Source organism: Podarcis vaucheri, assembly GCF_965113315.1.
Source record: "Podarcis vaucheri genome assembly, chromosome: 2".
Lineage (NCBI taxonomy): Eukaryota > Metazoa > Chordata > Lepidosauria > Squamata > Lacertidae > Podarcis > Podarcis vaucheri.
Genome location: NC_138760.1, coordinates 104,072,117 through 104,086,700, shown reverse-complemented (window position 1 = coordinate 104,086,700; position 14,584 = coordinate 104,072,117). Strand labels below are relative to the sequence as shown.

General features: G+C 43.9%; 2 protein-coding genes across 3 annotated transcripts in view; both read left to right on the top strand.

Moving 5' to 3' along the window:
* LOC309524847 (monocarboxylate transporter 2-like) overlaps positions 1-14,584 on the top strand; it is a 685,265-nt gene that overhangs the window by 599,275 nt on the left and 71,406 nt on the right. The gene's annotated exons all lie outside the window — the stretch shown is intronic.
* TAFA1 (TAFA chemokine like family member 1) overlaps positions 11,728-14,584 on the top strand; it is a 355,184-nt gene continuing 352,327 nt past the window's right edge. Inside the window, exon 1 of one of the 2 annotated variants that reach the window (XM_082210866.1) lies at positions 11,728-12,654. The gene's annotated coding sequence lies outside the window, so the exon portion shown is untranslated. The remainder of the gene's footprint in view (positions 12,655-14,584) is intronic. The other variant, XM_082210865.1, reaches the window with a different exon arrangement.

Below are 14,584 nucleotides of genomic sequence, written 5' to 3'. Positions count from 1 at the left end.
CTTGTGGGCTTCCCATAGGCATCTGGTTGGCCACTGTGAGAACATAATGCTGGACTAGAGAGGCCATTGGCCGGATCCAGTAGGGCTCTCACATTCTTATTCCTCAGAAATAGCTACTGCAACAATAGTGAACATTGTCAGGTATCCTTGAAAAAGAGTTATTTGCACCACATTTGTCTACGGGCACTGAAAGCAGCAAAGTTTGTTTTCCACTTTTCCTTCTTCAACTTGACATTTTTCTCTGTGAGAGCTTTCGGAGGTCTTTGGCTGAACGGAATGTGTTAAGTAGTAATAGCTCATGTTTACAATCCAGTTTATTAATTTTACTTGGCTTCACATTACCCTAACACCATTCGGGTGCTTGATATATAAGGCATGTTTTGGCACAAATAAGCCCGTTCGTTCAAAGTTGCTATTAACTTTTGTGACTGAAATTCCGTAAACAATTTCATAAATCTCGTAGAAAAATCCAGCCAAATTCCAAACAAATCAGCCTACACTCTGTTAAGCACTGGCAATAAATCCTCGCTTGATCACCACAGACCGTTTACATTTGCCTCGGGGCCCAAAACATTATGAGAAGAAATTATTTTGCTGTTCCGCGGTGTCTAACTGTCACAGAATTAAAGTGTTTTGTGAATTTAATTGTAAAGACTTCAGTTTAACATACTTCATCTTCCTCGAGGCAAATGGTAGGAGGTATTGTGTGGTCCTGAAAACACGCCACACTTTTAAATTGCTCTGGACAGAAGTTGAAAAATGCAAATGTCTCGAAGAGATTAATCTATGCAAGAAGCATGGGATTTTAAAGTGGCCTACTTACAGAGGCCATTGCAGTGTACCAACCAAACAGCATATCTACCTGCTGCATATATAATTGTTGTGCACAAAATGTGCTTTCTAGTCTCTGTTGTGTGAAGCTGCTCTTAAGCAACTCACATTTTAGTTCTCTTGCACAGAGAAATCATAAGAGGAAATATTAGTAGCCTACAGCACTGGGCAGATTATAAAAGCATTTTAACATGAATCCAGCGTGGACCTGATAATAGTTAGTTTCTTAAGGCTAGAGTGGGATAGAAATCTTTTTAAAAGAGACCAGATTAATAAATTGCATTGTGGTTTGTTCTTTTGCACCAAGGCTGGGGAACCAATAGCCCTCCAGGGGCTGAGGACCTTCAAGTCCCATCACCCCCAGCCAACCTGGAGAAGGGAGAGAGATGATGGCCGCTGTATTCCAACAACATCTGGAGAGCCACCCTTGTCTAATGCAGTTGTGTAAACATGTACATGGAACTTATCCCTAGTGGCATATGTTGAGCCTCTTCATGTTGGGAATACTTGGAACCATTGCACATTTCCAAGCCGTTTCTGACAGACAATGCTCCTTTGAGCATTTGCATAGGTGTCAGAATGTTTGCTTTTCAATTTCAGTTCTCCTCAGCACATGCCATCTTTCTGGGCTGCCATCTGCTCATCACACACACAGCCACCCGAAGGAGGGTGCTGAAGTGTTACAGAACTGGGCCTGTTTTTCAGCTTCCGGATCTGTTTTTTTTTGGGGGGGCGTGACCAACCTCAAGATGCTGCTCTAGACACTTCTAAGTTCTTGGCAGAAAGGGTTGTGAAACTGGGTGTGCAGTGCAACTCCACCTGCCTCAAAATTCCACGACTTATGGAAAATGTTTCATCTCTCCCATGCAAAAAAATATATTCAGCTGTTTAGCCCCGACAATAACCTCCAAATTTACTTTGAGGTTTTGTTTTCACTGAAAGTCATCAGTATAGGTAAAGGTAAAAGTAAAGGGACCCCTGACCATTAGGTCCAGTCATGGACGACTCTGGGGTTGCGACACTCATCTTGCTTTACTGGCCGAGGGAGCCGGCGTACAGCTTCCGGGTCATGTGGCCAGCATGACTAAGCTGCTTCTGGCGAACCAGAGCAACGCACGGAAATGCCGTTTACCTTCCCGCCGGAGCGGTACCTATTTATCTACTTGCTAGCTCTTAATTGGTTTTCATGTCATTCTTCTTTTTCAGAGCTGAAGAAATAAAAAAAATCAACTATCTCTAGCCCACCCAATGGGTTCCCAGGTTATGACACCAGACCTTGCCATGATTCATAAGCTGGGAACCCCTTGGGTGGGTAGGGAACCATATTCTGAAAGAGAAAGGGCTTTTGTCCCCCTACAAAACATAGACATAACATCATATGTCTATTTTTAGTTAAAGGTTGAGACAGCAGCAGCTCCAGTGCCATGGGTGATGATGGTAATCTCAACCTTCAAATGGAAGATTGATGTTCCTTTAGAGCAGGCGTTACCCACCTTCCACTTTCCCCACAGTTTTCCTCTGTACATTGATGTGGAGCCTGATGCTGGTAAATGACAGCATTGGTTAATCATAAGAACCTAAGAAAACCCCTGCTGGATTGGTCAAAAGGCCCACCTCATCAAATACTCTGTTCTCACGGTGACCAATCAAATGCTCATGAGAAACATGCAAGTGGAACCCAAGCACAACGACCTGTTCCCAACATGAGAGTCAGAACACAGCCACTGTTGCTAGTAGCCATTGAAAGCTTTATCCTACTATGAGTAGTTCACAGCAGAAGTGTCCATTGTGGAAGCAGGCAGCAGGACGCGGCGGTTTAAAGACTGGGACTGGGACTAGCAAGCTAACACAGCACCCCAGCAGTGGGGATACGAACACTGGGATATCAGGAAAAAAGGCTGGTTATAACCATTGAGAGCAAGTAAGGAGTTCGGTAATCAAGTTTGGAGCATGCACCAAGAACAGCTACTCCTAGTCTGGTTTGAGAAACATTGTGCAGGTGCAAAAAGTGGGACATTAGCTCAAAATGCCTCTCATTATGCATTAAGAACAGCACTCACGTTTGATGGCAAGGGTGTCTTATCTACTAATACTAAAAAAAAAGTATTCCAAGCAGTGACAACATGTGTTGTCCACCCATTAGTCACAGACACTGTCAGCATCTCTCACTTTACCCTGGTAGCACTTCCATTTATGAGCAAACATTTTCTTTGCTGAACCATCACGAATGCAACTCAAAGTCTCAATTGATGCTCTGCTGTACCGAAAGCGTCCTCTGAATGGCCACTTTTCATAATGGAAATTGCACACATGGCAATATATCCATCAACAGTGGCTGGCATCCACCGTCCTCATGCAACTTTTATGTTGATTATATAAATTATGTGTTAATGAAATGCAGATTGGCTGTCGAAATCCAGTTCATTATGGTATGTTTCCAGTATGGCCCTCGGCAAGAACAGGCTGTTGCGTTGTTTTAGGGAGAGATAGAAAGAGGCACGAAGCCACACACACACACACACACACACACACACGAGCAGGCGACGCAGCATCTGATTATTGAGCTTTGAAGGGCTCAATGGGCCTTAAGTCTGGTAAATGAATGAGATTTAAATCAGAAGCAAAAAGGCGCCCAAAAGTTTGTGCAAAACATCTACCAGGCCCATGCTGGTGCACAAAGTTTGCAGATCCAATAACCAATTGGAGAAGAGATGCAATATTATTAACCCATTCAGCTTCTTTGCTTAAACTGGCAGCTGAACCTGCTGCTGATTCTATTTCAGTACTTGGCATTCAGCACTGGCATTTCCAAGAGGTGCTGTTGGTTTCATTTTGCTTTCGTTTGGAAGAATTTCTTCACAGGAAAATCTCAGTTTCAGCAAGCATATCTGACTAAGTTTTGTGATATTAAATCTGTCCGCAGGAAACCAGAGACTTTATGACTTGCCATTCGAAAATTGGTCAAATTGGTGTTGTTATTTAATAGATATAAAATTACAACTACAAAATGCAAATAAACGGTTAAGTATGTCAGTCTACATATCCCCCAGCATTTCTCTGATGAAAATAGGGATGTCCTATTCCATCATCATCATTATCATCATCATCATCATTTATACCCCACCCATCTGACTGTGAGATTTTGATCAGCTCCTGCCCATCTGGAGCTGATATAGCAGAGTGTAGTCCCGCAGACGAAAGGATAAGCAAGTATTGTGCTACATGCTAATTGTTTTATTTCTCATCTATACCGAGAACACGCAAACGTACATCTTGCCTCTGTGAGAGCAGAGAAGCAACTCTCTCTCCAACAAAGAAACGACAGAACACTGAAAAACAGGAAACCAGTGTACGTCACATCCAGTCTCCCATTCCCGTGGGAATCCAACAGTAACTTGAACTGTGGAATGTAAACATTGTCTTGTGACAAGCATTTGCTGCTCAGTGAGGGAAATAGAAACCAACACTGACGGGGTTGCCCCAGCCACTCTGGGCGGCTTCCAATATATATAAAAACATAATAAAGCATTAAACATTTAAAAACTTCCCCATACAGGGCTGCCTTCAGGTGTCTTCTAAAGGTTGGATAGTTACTTATCTCCTTGGTTTGGGGGTTGCATAACTCCATACCCGCCAACATTTCTCCGATGAAAATGGGGATGTCCTAAGGAAAAGCAGGAAATTCCAGGATCCAATCAGTAACAGGGAAATCCAGGACTGTCCCTGGAAAATAGACACTTGAAGGGTCTGAGTCTACCGTAAAGGTGCTCACACCTTGTCCAGGTCCCAGAGTCAGCAGCAGAGAATTAGCATCAGTTGCCAGGGAACTGGGCAGTCTGTACACTTCAACTTTTCTGCATTTTGCCCAACGATCAGGAGGAATTCAGAGCAGGTTGTATACAATCACCACGGGGCCAGTAGACCCTGAAAGTGCTGGAACAGTGTGTCCAAGACCTGCAGTCAGGGTCTGCCCAAGTCATTTTGAGGCAAACCACAAAATGGCAGGCCTTACCTGCCGGAGAAGAAGGAATGAGTGAAGATCTACATGGGGAACAAGTAGGGAATAAAGATCTACATTGGAAACAAGGAGGTGAGTGAAGATCTACATCAGGGAAAAGCAGGAAATCAAATCAACCTTACCCAACTGTTGAAGTGCGAATCAAAGGCCGTGGGCAACAGGAGGAAGTGGCCCACTCTGAATCATGCTGGTTGGATGCAGAGGAAAGTAACTATGCACTGTGTGAATAAGTAATTTATTTTGTTTGTCCTGGATCTTCTGACATTCAGCTTCATTGAGTGTTCCCAGAGTTCTAGTTCTTTTTCTTTGGGTGTCAGTTTCGAAACTCCTTGTCCAACATTCAACTTTCTGTGCCTCGTGCACTGATCCATCAAAGGGACCGAGAGACTCTGAGCCACCTCCCTAGGTAGCACTTTTTCCCCAAACCCAGAGACTGGTCACCTTTGTTAGTCGTTCTTTGTAGCTTTCGCCAGGATGTGGCTGTACATCATTGCCAGCTGTATGCAAGTTATTGATGGCTTCTGCAGTGTACTCTATTTATTGTTTAAAAATAAAATTTAGGTATAAACTTCCTTGGCAAATAAATCAAGACTTACTTCTTTATACATTTCCCTTTTTTTTTCTCTTCTCCCGTCCTAAAAAAAGAGGAAGAATATTTTTGTATCTGGATTTTGTGAGTCATGACTTGATCTCCGTTTTTAAAACAAAGTTTATGCTAGGTCGAGGACAAAAAGTTTAGCTTCCCCTCCTCCTACCCATCTCCTACCCATTTTAGTTACGTATCAGCAGATGTTCGAGGATTATGCAAAAGGTGTCAGGGAGATGAAAATGACTATAGCATCCTCCAGACCAGGTCATAGGATTGGGAGCTACAGAACTGTAAAGTTGGAAGACACCCCCAAGGGCATCTCAACTGCAGCATCCATGGAGGATGGCCATCTAATCTCTCCTTAAAAGCCTCCAAGGAAGGAGAGTCCACAATCTTCTAGGGAATTTGTTTCAGTGTCAAACAGCTCTTACTGCCAGAAAGTTCTTCTTGGTGTTTAGTTGGAATCATCTTTCTTGCAATCCATTGGTTCGAGTCCTACCCTTCAGAGCAGGAGAAAACAAGCTGTTCTTTAAACATTCATTGGTTTTTAAACATCCAGGTCTTTAAACATTCATTGGTTTCAGTATGAGAGAACTGAACGTGTACTCTTATCCCATCCATTGAAATAAAAATGGTTTTCTGGATCATGCCCATCGCACTAGTCTCTTAAATCTTCACACACACCCTGGAGAAAGGTGATCACAAAGGTTGTGTTTTGGATGAATGTGGGGGGTAAGTGGTGCTGTCTCAGATTGAACCCGTGGAACAGCTAGGAAGAAGAGTTGCACTTCAAAAGTTGTTATTAGGATTGATGGAGTTCTGGAGTTGTATCTACTTGTACAACAGGATTTCCCTTCCTCTCTCCTCGTGAAGCCTCTTCCAAAAGCAGCTCCAGAGGTCCCTCAACTGACTTCTTCTCTGTTTCTCCAGCTGACAGGACTAAAACCAAAGTGGCCACCATCCTCTCACGGGGAAAAACAGGAAGCCCCAGTTTTTCTGGAACACTTGAGGGGCATTCACAATGTCTCATAGCCATCAATTGCCTTCTCCTTCATGCTGCCTGCACTGTGTAACCCACTGTTTTCTGCCTCCTTCCCTCTCCCTACTGCCCTGAGCCTGTGGCATAGATCTGGAACCAGAGAGAAACCTGCCCTGACACGCCTGCCAGCATGAAGTCAGCCTGGGGATATCCCCAGAGAGCAATGAAGCCAGCTGCACTTAGATACTGAAGAAACCTTTGACGCTGCCGTGCAGACACAGAAATACGCAGCAGGCAGCAAGGAGACAGTGGAGTCCAGAGTCTCCCCTATTCCTTTCAGAGCCGCTGCCCTGCCATCTCACCCTCATTGACCTGACTTAAACTTCTGGCGTGGTTCCTGGTTTGTCTCTGAGAAAGCTTTTGCTGCATTTTGCAAATCAGACAATTATTTCCCAGACTCTCCATTTTGTGAGGAAGGATTTCTCTCTTTTTTAATTTTGTACGGCTTCCAGAGACTCTCTTTGCCCCCCTTACTCCTCATACAACACACACACACACTTGAAGCCTTTCTTATTCAAACTCATTCTGGTTTTCATCGCCCTGAATTTGGCACAGGGGCTCAATCTGCTGTAGACAAGCTTGCCTTTACTGCTGGCAGAAACTGCTGACTTATAAACCGAGCGGGCCGAGGGAGCCCACCGAGGTGCTGCTCTGAGCTCATTTGCAGCTGCAGGTAACAGTCCTGTGTCTGTCTAGTGGGATCCTGGGGAGATGAGCTTTTTCCTCTGCATCGTAGTTCTTAAAATTGGCAGAAGCAATATTGAGGCAGGTGCGGGTTGAAGACGCACAAGAGTATATCCGCCAAGGACTCTTTTGTTCCTCTCAATGAGGTCAAGAACCAGGGCAGGGAAGAGATTAAGGAAGCAACCCTGTCTGTTGAATATTCCCTCCCCATTACTCAAAGCAACATGCCCCATGCTTCCTAAGCAACAGCCCTGCACAGTGGCAGCATCTGTCTAGGGTCATAGAGTGGCGTGACTTGCATTGCACATCGAGGGAGCAGGATTTGGCTGAGCAACAGTGAGATTGTACCTTACAGAAATCTGTGGCTTGCAAAAGCTGGCAGTGCCTCCGTCACCAAAGTATTAAACCACCCATGGACTGATCTTTTTCTTGGCCTTCCTGATTCGCTGTCCTGCCCCTGGCACCCACTGCCACATCCCCTCCATCTATCAAGAACATCTCCACAGCCTTCATCTGGCCTTCCTCTGTGGCAAGGTTGCTCCCCAAGGTACCCTTGAATGTTGTAAGTCTTGCGTCTTTCTATATGCTGGGACATTTAGCTTAACTCTGGCGCTATCCTCAGCCTGTTTGGAAACTTGAATTGGAAGGGTGCTGCCTTCATCGGTTTGCAACGTTTAAAACACAGTGTTTAACCTACCTGGGCATTATGCCGGTCAGAAGAGAAAATTTGTGATGCATATTCTTCCTCTGCTCTTCCATTTCACCATCTAGGAGCTGAAGGGTGCCTTTCTGAAGTGGGGAGCATGCTTGTAGTTTTTTTTTGGGGGGTGAGGGAGAAATTTGATGCTGTTCTCATTTAAAGGCGAATCTGCCAAACTTTTTCTTTTCCAGACAATATGCAAATCAGAACATGGCCATTCTTTGAAACTTACACTTCTCCGAATTTTGCAATGCAGTTCTCCTGCCCATTAATATGTACCACAAAAGAGGCATATATTAAAGTTTGCACAAAAATGCACTGCCTTTAGGGAAATTGCTTGCAACAAGGCAGTGCATTTTTGTGCAAACTTTAATACACAGGCCTCTTTCTTGGTATATATTGCTTGTCAAATTGTCATACCTGCATACAAAAATAGGTTTATTAGGAGAAAATAGCATTAAAATTGCATTAAAATGTTGACAAATTTGCATGAGGACTTAAAAAACAAACGCCACATACAAAAAAATTGTTGTGGGATTTTGGAGAGCTGGATTTAAGATTGGAAAAGTGAGAAAATCTGGGAAGTGAAATTGAGAGATTTACCCATCCCCACTTGTAGCCCCTGTAGTCCCCCATGCATTAATCTAGAACCTGGAAGGTGGAATTCAGCATCATGCTAATCCAATTGCTCCACTAACACAAAGATTTCTCCCCCCTGCATTATGTTCTGTGGGTTCTCCTGAAATTTCCAGAACTGATTGGGGGCACAGGGGTGCATGTGGAGCAGGGAAGGAAGAAAGCCCTGTTGCACTAGCAGGGACCTGTGCTGGCTCCCGCTAGTGCAACTAATTTAATTGAACCCAGCCCTGATTTTCCAGGGTTCAAGATCACATGGGGTTAGCGGAGTCTATAACCTGAGGTACCCCTGTATATATCCATGGCCCGCACCTTGATATTAAAGAAAATGATGAGGGTTTGAGATGCATTGGAGCCTTGGCTTCCACACAGCAGTTGCTGGACCGGATTCAGCAGATACATTTGTTGAATCTGGAGCTGTACTATTGAACTTCACTGCCTCAAAGACCAAAGTCAGTCTCGGGCAATGGGAGGGAAGAACCGTCTCAGTCTCTTTATATCTATATTACACGATAAAATATAACAGTGCCAAAGGAGGCATTAAAAGCCATGGGAGAGACTGCTCTGCATTCTCTTAATACTACTCTCCATGCCAGTTGACATCTCTGAATTTTAGCAAAGAAGCTTATTGGTGTGAGTGTAATTACTACAGGTTTGTTTGTCTGTTTTTTTCAGCACAATCATTTTAAGCATTTGAAAAAGAAAGAACAGCAGAAGGCCATTCATAAAGTGCCTGCTCTAGAGTAGTTCCAGTGCAGGGTTCGGAGCAAGAATACTGTGGATGAAATTGTTTGTGGCTCGAGGCCAGCGTGAGTGTTACTGTGAACTTGAACTTGTATTTTATTGTGTTGCCTGCAGTGTTGGCCACTGTAGCTATGCTTTTATGCGAAGAGCTTGGATTTATAGGAGATGATGCATCTTGATCCTTTCCCCCAGGTTTTAGTGCAAAGCAAACACCATTACGTACTTTTAAGGACTTTCGCAAGGAAGCCCGTTCAGGACCCAATTGCCCGACCCCTCTCGTGTGTTTACTTGGAAGCATGCTTTACTGAGACCAGTGGGGTTTGCTCTCAGGTAAGCATGCCATAGGATTGCCTCTTCAATGTCGTTATTGTCAGGATAATATATGAGAAGAGGGGGAGGGAAATGAGTTCATTCCTGTAAATGACCACTTAAGTTGTTGGCAGCAAATAAATGGCTGCAATAAATTGTTCTTCATGTCAAGGCCTCATGTTAGGGTAGGATGCTGAGGAAGGGGAAGGGACTTTATTCTTTCCCAGCACATCCTGCACTATTTCAGAATTAGAAAATCCTGTATATATGATCTGGCAAAATTAAGCACCCCCACTGATCCCCAACAAGGAAGAATTTGAATGCATACCCACTCGTCCCATTGAAATAAATTGGAAATAAAAGTGGTTCCTTTTGGCCATGGGTAGGCAAACTAAGGCCCAGGGGCCGGATCCGGCCCAACCACCTTCTGAATCCGGCCCGCGGACGGTCTGGGAATCAGCGTGTTTTTACATGAGTAGAATGTGTCCTTTTATTTAAAATGCATCTCTGGGTTATTTGTGGGGCATAGGAATTCATTCATTTTTTTCTTCAAAATATAGTCCAGCCCCCCACAAGGTCTGAGGGACAGTGGACTAAAAAAGTTTGCTGACCCCTGCTTTTGGCTGTCTTGCACTCTTTATTTTTAAATTTTTAATTTTTTTTTACTTATGGCAAAGGAGAATCATTTTGAAAGCACATTCAGTCATGGGACCAAACTCCTTCATTCTCCCATTTTCCCAGTTAATCTTTGCTTCCTTGCCTGCCGAATCTTACATGCTTAACCAGCATCAAATAATTTGGGGTTATTTTGTTTTCATTTTGAAACTGTTCGGGTCAATTTGACATTCATATGCAAATGTTAGCACGCCTAGACAACTTTTGCAAATATCCCAAAACTCAAGAGACATGCAAGTCCATAACAAACCAACGCCAAAATTCACAGCTGGGGAATACCTTTGTTGAAACCAACCAAAGAAACTGTAGCAAGTCTTTGAGTATTTCAGAACTCTGCATCAGGAAAGATGCTACACACAGCAGAGGCTGTCCTCACCCTCTCCCCACTCCCTGATTTGTGTAGCTTCCTGATTGACAAAGAGCTCTGGAGAATCCAGAAGCTTGCCACCATTTTATGGCACCTTAAGTTGACCCTAATGAAGACATTGCCCAGTTGTGACTAACTGTGACAATCAGCATCAACTGGTGTATGCTCATATGAACGCTGACAGTTTTCAACTTTTGGGCACTAACTGTATTTTAATTGTATTTACCCAAATACTGATTTAGAAAACCCACTTTTCAGAGGTACCCAGGTGAATCACATTTAAGAGTTTTTGGGACATTCACTTTTTTAATTAAAAGTTTTCAGTGGGAGAATAATGTGAAAGGAAAGAAAGACGAAGAAAGGGGGGGATGTGATAAATAGAATATATGACTATATAAGTAATCCAGTTATTCCAGTAAATGTAAAATTGTTAACAAGACGTTATACTTTTTATGAATGTATTTCCAATTTACATCTAAAAGCAATCTGTTCATATTTTGCTAGAGTTGCCATGTCTTCTATCGATTGATGGAAGGGGGTCATGGCCATATCTCTCCAGCAAATTAATACCAGTCTTTCAGCAGAAGTCAGAGTTTTTGGACATTCATGACAACTTAGGTAGGTAGAAAGTTTCCTTACGCTGAGTCAGACCCTCAGTCTACGCAGCTCAGCTTTGCCTACAGGTGCCTCTCCTATGTGGAGATGCTGGGGATTCATCCTGGCCCTGTGAGCTACCACTGCCTTTTCCTTGCAGAGGTTGTAACCTTGTTAGTCTGTCGCAGGAAATAAGAGCCTTGCCTCCTTTAAAAGACTTAACAGGTTTCTAGCCCTCATGGACTAGACTAGAGTCTCCTTCATCTTCATCCGATGCTGGTACAATCTATCCACCACAGGCAGGTTCCAGCACTCTCAAAAATATGCTTTTATGCCGCAGCAAAACCCGTATATCTTTTAAGATCCGCCAAAAACGAAAAAAAGAAAAAGGTTTGTTCGTGCAGTTTTTCAGAAGATGGTCAGCATTGCTAAGCGAAAATTCTGAGCCTTCCCTGCAATACCGACAAAGGCTCCGTATATATATGAATGACACCCCCGCATCTGATGACTATTTTGGGTACCTGCCTTTGCTTAAAGAAGAAGAAGAAGAAAAGTTGTCTTCCCACATTGGACTGTAGGTGCTTCCCTGCCCAATCTCGAGCGGATTCAAAACTCCTCCCTTCTCTTTGGTGGCGGTGGAGCAGGAGGAGGAGGAAGAAGAGAGACTTGCAGAGATTAGGGTGGCAGCCAGATTTAGGGACCCTCCCGGTGTTTCCAAACACCTTCCTTCCGCAGCCGTTCCAGGGGGAGGGCTGGGCAGGGCTGGGCTGGGCAGGTGAGTCAGCCGGAGGCTCCCGTCTACCAGAAGAGGGGCCGTGTCCCTTTAAAGACATGTGATACTTTCCCCCCAGCCGGGGGATGCATTGAAATAGACTCTTCGGTACTTACACCGCGCTGTATAGGCGATCTGCGCTTTTCCTACGTACATCTGCTCTTACTCCGCTCGGAGTGCATTGGAGAGAGAGAGATACATATATATAGGAAAGGGGAGAGAGGGTGGAGGTAAAAAAAGGAGAGAGAGGGGTGGGCTGGTGTGTCATTAAACATCCACCGATCCTCCTCTCTAAGTGCCCTGGAAGCCTACGAATTATCTCAAGATCACTTGAAAGGTCTCATCGAGCAGAAGGTGTCGCTCCGAGATGATTTAAAGGTGAAAATGACAGGCTTTCCACCTCTCAAAGCTTGGCTACTTTTCTGACAGCCTGGGAGATAGAGAGAGAGACAGGGAGAGAGCGAGAGAGCCTAGATGTCTTCCTTACTCTTGGAATAGGATTGCTAAAGAAGACACAGAGACACAATCCAATCCCCGGTTTCGTTTTCGTGCGTCCTCAAGAAAGGCTGCTGTCGAAGATTGCCGGGCGAAACTGCACGATCCCGTGTTGTGGTGCAGATGGATTTTTTGGGGGAAAGTGTCCAGTCTTTCCAATGAACGCGAACCGGGCACTGTGCTTTGGGTTGGAATCCTCAGGTAAGGACGGAGCTGCTCGGAGGACTTCTCGGGATCCTCCCGCCGAACGAATGTCAAAAAACATACCTATATGTATCAGTAATAATAATAATAATAGTTGTTGTTGTTGTTGTTATTCGGATGAGAGAGAGAGAGGGAGAGAGGGTCAGATCATCAACCCAGGGAAGAAATGTTAGCAAAGGGAAATGTTGGCTCTGGAGAAAAGTTCATACCAATAATGTTTGAAGATGGATGGTGAACGCTTGCGGGGGGGGGGGGTGTTGAAAAGTCCTCACTCTAGAAATGCTGCCTGAAAAGAGAGAGAATGCGAAAAGATCAGCAGGAGAAGTTTTTTCCCCTGTCTTTCTCCGCTGTTTAAAAGACTACTCTGCTTGGAAGATCAGCCCCAGTGGAGGGGAAAGCCTCTTTTCCCCTTTAAATGTATTTGCTGATTGCATCAGATGCACACACACACACACCATTCATATATATATATATATATATATATATATATATATATATATATATATATATATCCCAAACGAAGAGGGGGAGGGGCATCCATCTCTTTGAAATCCACCCAGAAGTGCATTTGTGAGGTGCTTGGAAGGGAAGGGCTGGCTGTGTGTGGTGCTTTTGTTGCTGAGGTTTAAGGAAATAAAGGGGGGGGGGGAGGAAGGTAAGCCAAAAGTAAACAGCAGGGAGAAGGAAACAACTAATTATATATATATGCTGGGTGAGTACATCAGAAACACAGAGCAGAGAGTAAAAGGGCATCCCGCTGGTGAAAATTATGTTTTGCAATTTGGTTGTTAATTATGCTTCTCCTTTGGAGCTGGAAACTTGTGTTTGATCCATTCAGCTTCCTTCCTCCCCATTTCCCCCCTCAAAAAGAGCCTCTTACAAAGAACATGCCTAAAAATTCAAAAAAAAAAAAAAGAACAATGATGTCCATGTCTTGCACTTGACACTTGTACTCCGTGACTGATCTGTCACTGGCAGTGATTTCAATTGTTAACCAACCGTGAGGATACATCACTTCTGGGTTTTTTTTTTAATACTCGTAAGCCCAACCTTCAAATGTGTGTGTGTGTGTGTGTGTGTGTGTGTGTATGAGTTGTTCTGCATGAGAGATAAAAGAGGTTTATTTGAGCTTGAATGTCTTTTCTCCCTTCCTCTGGGGAAAAAAAAAGATGTTCATCTGATTGGATTATTAGATAGAAAATGCCATCTTGTCATTGGCTGACTAAGGAGCATGCCTGAAGTTTGATTAATTTGGCAATGTGGAATGCAGCAGAAGGTGTTGTTAAAAGAACTGGATGGAGTGCAGCTTAGCCAAGCCTTGGAAATCTGGCGATCCTTGAAGGCTTAGAGGAGAGGCTGTTAAACTTGTAAAGTTTACAAGGGGTGTGTGAGTGTGTGTGGAAATGCCCAGTGCCAGAGAGGTATCAAGTGATGGCGTATGTCGCCCTAGCAGAGAGAGATCTCTTGCTTTGGTAATGAGGATTCCTTTCTATTTTCGATACAAATTGATTTCTGAATAGATCAGTCCTCCGCCCTTCCTCCATTACTCAGGAAATTCAGTCTAGTCCTACAAGTTTTCTTTAGACGAGACACAAAAGAAAAGGAAGCTGTGTGTGTATGGACTGATAGAACAGAGTTCTGAGAAACAATTACTTTGCTTAGCAGACAACACTGCAATTAAAAATTAATGGCCTTAGAAGTTAAAAACGATGCAGCCCCTGCCGGAGAGAGCTTAGACTTGCCAGATTGTCAAGGCAGAGCTTGCTTGAAATGTGTCTTGGCACTGGATGTCAAGTTACTATTTACAATGTGCTTTATGAAGTTCTGAGAGGGCTCATCTATATTAATCTCTCTGTGATTGCACAGGCACCTTAATGCTGTGAGATTTGGCAGTAGCATGTTCCAGCTACAACGCCTAGTTTTCCTG